Source organism: Heptranchias perlo, chromosome 28, assembly GCF_035084215.1.
Source record: "Heptranchias perlo isolate sHepPer1 chromosome 28, sHepPer1.hap1, whole genome shotgun sequence".
Classification (NCBI taxonomy): domain Eukaryota; kingdom Metazoa; phylum Chordata; class Chondrichthyes; order Hexanchiformes; family Hexanchidae; genus Heptranchias; species Heptranchias perlo.
Genome location: NC_090352.1, coordinates 6,549,365 through 6,555,364, shown reverse-complemented (window position 1 = coordinate 6,555,364; position 6,000 = coordinate 6,549,365).

Below are 6,000 nucleotides of genomic sequence, written 5' to 3'. Positions count from 1 at the left end.
GATGAATGAGTTATATTTGGTGAGCAGACAGGTTAATGAGTTATATTTAATTGAGTGGATGGGTGAATGCGTTATATTTAATTGAGTAGACGGGTGAATGAGTTATATTTAATTGAGTGGACACGTGAATGAGTTAAATTTAATTGAGTGGACGCGTGAATGGGTTAAATTTATTTGAGTGGACTGGTGAATGAGTTAAATTTAATTGAGTGGACGGGTGAATGAATTATATTTGGTGAGAAGACAGGTTAATTAGTTATATTTAATTGAGTAGACGGATGAATGAGTTATATTTGGTGAGCAGACAGGTTAATGAGTTATATTTAATTGAGTGGACGGGTGAATGAGTTATATTTAATTGAGTAGACGGGTGAATGAGTTATATTTAATTGAGTGGACGGGTGAATGAGTTATATTTATTTGAGTAGACGGGTGAATGAGTTATATTAATTGAGTAGACGGGTGAATGAGTTATATTTATTTGAGTAGACGGGTGAATGAGTTATATTTAATTGAGTGGACGGGTGAATGAGTTATATTTAATTGAGTAGACGGGTGAATGAGTTATATTTAATTGAGTGGACGGGTGAATGAGTTATATTATTTGAGTAGACGGGTGAATGAGTTATATTTAATTGAGTAGACGGATGAATGAGTTATATTTAATTGAGTCGACGGGTGAATGAGTTATATTTAATTGAGTGGACGGGTGAATGAGTTATATTTAATTGAATAGACGGGTGAATGAGTTAAATTTAATTGACTGGACGGGTGAATGAGTTAAATTTAATAGAGTGGACGAGTGAATGAGTTAAATTTAATTGAGTGGACGGGTGAATGAGTTATATTTGGTGAGCAGACAGGTTAATGAGTTATATTTAATTGAGTGGATGGGTGAATGAGTTATATTTAATTGAGTAGACGGATGAATGAATTATATTTATTTGAGTGGACGGATGAATGAGTTATATTTAATTGAGTAGACGGGTGAATGAGTTATATTTAATTGAGGAAACGGATTAATTAGTTATCTTTAATTGAGTAGACGGGTGAATGAGTTATATTTAATTGAGTAGACGGGTGAATCAGTTATATTTAATTGAGGAAACGGATTAATGAGTTATATTTAGGTGAGTAGACGGATTAATGAGTTATATTTAATTGAGTGGACGGGTGAATGAGTTGAATTTAATTGAGAAGATGGATTAATGATTTATATTTCGGTGAGCAGACAGGTGAATAAGTTGAATTTAATTGAGTGGACGGGTGAATGAGTTATATTTAATTGAGTGGACGGGTGACTGAGTTATATTTAAATGAGTGGACGGGTGAATGAGTTATATTTAATTGAGCGGACGGGTGAATGAGTTATATTTAATTGAGTGGACGGGTGAATGAGTTAAATTTAATTGAGTGGACGGGTGAATGAGTTTAATTTAATTGAGTGGACGGATGAATGAGTTAAATTTAATTGAGTGGACGGGTGAATGAGTTATATTTAATTGAGTTGACGGATGAATGAGTTATATTTGGTGAGCAGACTGGTTAATGAGTTATATTTAATTGAGTGGATGGGTGAATGAGTTATATTTAATTCAGCAGACGGGTGAATGAGTTAAATTTAATTGAGTGGACGGGTGAATGAGTTAAATTTAATTGAGTGGACGGGTGAATGCGTTATATTTAATTGAGTAGACGGATGAATGAGTTATATTTAATTGAGTGGACGGGTGAATGAGTTAAATTTAATTGAGTGGACGGGTGAATGAGTTAAATTTAATTGAGTAGACGGATGAATGAGTTATATTTGGTGAGCAGACAGGTTAATGAGTTATATTTAATTGAGTGGATGGGTGAATGAGTGAAATTTAATTGAGTACACGTGTGAATGAGTTATATTTAATTGAGCGGACGGGTGAATGAGTTATATTTAATTGAGCAGACGGGTGAATGAGTGATATTTAATTGAGTAGACGGGTGAATGAGTTATATTTAATTGAGGAGATGGTTGAATGAGTTATATTTAATTGAGTGGACGGCTGAATGAATTATATTTAATTGAGTAGACTGATTAATGAGTTATATTTAATTGAGTAGACGGATTAATGAGTTATATTTAATTGAGTGGACGGCTGAATGAGTTATATTTAATTGAGTGGACGGGTGAATGAGTTATATTTAATTGAATAGACGGGTGAATGAGTTAAATTTAATTGACTGGACGGGTGAATGAGTTATATTTAATAGAGTGGACGATTGAATGAGTTAAATTTAATTGAGTGGACGGGTGAATGAGTTATATTTAATTGAGTAGACGGATGAATGAGTTATATTTAATTGTGTGGACGGGTGAATGTGTTATATTTAATTGAGTGGACGGGTGAATGAGTTGTATTTAATTGAATAGACGGGTGAATGAGTTAAATTTAATTGACTGGACGGGTGAATGAGTTAAATTTAATAGAGTGGACGAGTGAATGAGTTAAATTTAATTGAGTGGACGGGTGAATGAGTTATATTTGGTGAGCAGACAGGTTAATGAGTTATGTTTAATTGAGTGGATGGGTGAATGAGTTACATTTAATTGAGTCGACGGGTGAATGAGTTATATTTAATTGAGTGGATGGGTGAATGAGTTATATTTAATTGAGTAGACGGGTGAATGAGTTATATTTAATTGAGGAAACGGATTAATGAGTTATCTTTAATTGAGTGGACGGGTGAATGAGTTATATTTCATTGAATAGATGGGTGAATGAGTTATATTTAGGTGAGTAGACGGATTAATGAGTTATATTTAATTGAGTGGACGGGTGAATGAGTTGAATTTAATTGAGAAGATGGATTAATGATTTATATTTCGGTGAGCAGACAGGTGAATAAGTTGAATTTAATTGAGTGGACGGGTGAATGAGTTATATTTAATTGAGTGGACGGGTGACTGAGTTATATTTAAATGAGTGGACGGGTGAATGAGTTATATTTAATTGAGCGGACGGGTGAATGAGTTATATTTAATTGAGTAGACGGGTGAATGAGTTAAATTTAATTGAGTGGACGGGTGAATGAGTTTAATTTAATTGAGTGGACGGATGAATGAGTTAAATTTAATTGAGTGGACGGGTGAATGAGTTAAATTTAATTGAGTGGACGGGTGAATGAGTTATATTTAATTGAGTAGACGGATGAATGAGTTATATTTGGTGAGCAGACTGGTTAATGAGTTATATTTAATTGAGTGGATGGGTGAATGAGTTATATTTATTTCAGCAGACGGGTGAATGAGTTAAATTTAATTGAGTGGACGGGTGAATGAGTTAAATTTAATTGAGTGGACGGGTGAATGCGTTATATTTAATTGAGTAGACGGATGAATGAGTTATATTTAATTGAGTGGACGGGTGAATGAGTTAAATTTAATTGAGTGGACGGGTGAATGAGTTAAATTTAATTGAGTAGACGGATGAATGAGTTATATTTGGTGAGCAGACAGGTTAATGAGTTATATTTAATTGAGTGGATGGGTGAATGAGTGAAATTTAATTGAGTAGACGGGTGAATGAGTGAAATTTAATTGAGTGGACGGGTGAATGAGTTAAATTTAATTGAGTGGACGGGTGAATGAGTTAAATTTAATTGAGTAGACGGATCAATGAGTTATATTTAATTGAGTAGATGGGTGAATGAGTTATATTTAATTGAGTGGACGGCTGAATGAATTATATTTAATTGAGTAGACTGATTAATGAGTTATATTTAATTGAGTAGACGGATTAATGAGTTATATTTAATTGAGTGGACGGCTGAATGAGTTATATTTAATTGAGTAGACGGGTGAATGAGTTATATTTAATTGAGTGGACGGGTGAATGAGTTATATTTAATTGTGTAGACGGGTGAATGAGTTATATTTAATTGAGTGGACGGGTGAATGAGTTATATTTAATTGAGTAGACGGATGAATGAGTTATATTTAATTGTGTGGATGGGTGAATGAGTTATATTTAATTGAGTGGACGGGTGAATGAGTTATATTTAATTGAGTAGACGGGTGAATGAGTTATATTTAATTGAGTAGATGGGTGAATTAGTTATATTTAATTGAATAGATCGGTGAATGAGTTATATTTCGGTGAGTAGACGGATTAATGAGTTATATTTGATTGAGTGGACGGGTGATTGAGTTAAATTTAATTGAGTGGACGAGTGAATGAGTTCTATTTAATTGAGTGGACGGATGAATGAGTTATATTTGGTGAGCAGACAGGTTAATGAGTTATATTTAATTGAGTGGATGGGTGAATGAGTGAAATTTAATTGAGTAGACGGGTGAATGAGTGAAATTTAATTGAGTGGTCGGGTGAATGAGTTAAATTTAATTGAGTGGACGGGTGAATGAGTTATATTTAATTGAGTAGACGGGTGAATGAGTTATATTTAATTGAGTGGACGGGTGAATGAGTTATATTTAATTGAGTAGACGGATGAATGAGTTATATTTAATTGTGTCGACGGATGAATGAGTTATATTTAATTGAGTGGACGGGTGAATGAGTTATATTTAATTGAGTAGACGGATGAATGAGTTATATTTAATTGTGCAGACGGGTGAATGAGTTATATTTAATTGAGTGGACGGGTGAATGAGTTATATTTAATTGAGGAGACGGGTGAATGAGTTATATTTAATTGAGTAGATGGGTGAATGAGTTATATTTAATTGAATAGATGGGTGAATGAGTTATATTTCGGTGAGTAGACGGATTAATGAGTTATATTTAACTGAGTGGACGGGTGATTGAGTTAAATTTAATTGAGTGGACGGGTGAATGAGTTCTATTTAATTGAGTGGACGGGTGAGTGAGTTATATTTAATTGAGTAGACTGGTGAATGAGTTATATTTAATTGAGTGGAAGGGTGAGTGAGTTATATTTAATTGAGTAGACGGGTGAATGAGTTATATTTAATTGAGTACATGTGTGAATGAGTTATATTTAATTGAGTAGACGGCTGAATGAGTTATATTTAATTGAGCAGACTGGTGAATGAGTGATATTTAATTGAGTAGACGGGTGAATGAGTTATATTTAATTGAGTGGACGGGTGAATGAGTTATATTTAATTGAGTGGACGGGTGAAGGAGTTATATTTAATTGAGTGGACGGGTGAATGAGTTATATTTAATTGAGTGGACGGATGAATGATTAATATTTAATTGAGTGGACGGGTGAATGAGTTATATTTAATTGAGTGGACGGGTGAATGAGTGATATTTAATTGAGTGGACGGGTGAATGAGTTATATTTAATTGAGTGGACGGGTGAATGAGTTGAATTTAATTGGGTGGACGGGTGAATCAGTGATATTTAATTGAGTGGACGGGTGAATGAGTTGAATTTAATTGAGTGGACGGGTGAATGAGTGATATTTAATTGAGTGGACGGGTGAATGAGTGATATTTAATTGAGTGGACGGGTGAATGAGTTATATTGAATTGAGTGGACGGATGAATGAGTTATATTTAATTGAGTGGACGGGTGAATGAGTTTTATTTGATTGAGTAGACGGGTGAATGAGTGATATTTAATTGATTGGACGGGTGAATGAGTTATATTTAATTGATTGGACGGGGGAATGAGTTAAATTTAATTGATTGGACGGGTGAATGAGTCATATTTAATTGATTGGACGGGTGAATGAGTTCAATTTAATTGAGCAGACGGATTAATGAGTTATATTTAGGTGAGTAGACGGGTGAATGATTTGAATTTAATTGAGTGGACGGGTGAATGAGTTATATTTAATTGAGTGGACGGGTGAATGAGTTATATTTAATTGAGTGGACGGGTGAATGAGTTATGTTTAATTGAGTGGACGGGTGAATGAGTTATATTTAATTGAGTGGACGGCTGAATGAGTTATATTTAATTGAGTAGACGGGTGAATGAGTTATATTTAATTGAGTGGACGGGTGAATGAGTTATATTTAATTGAGTGGA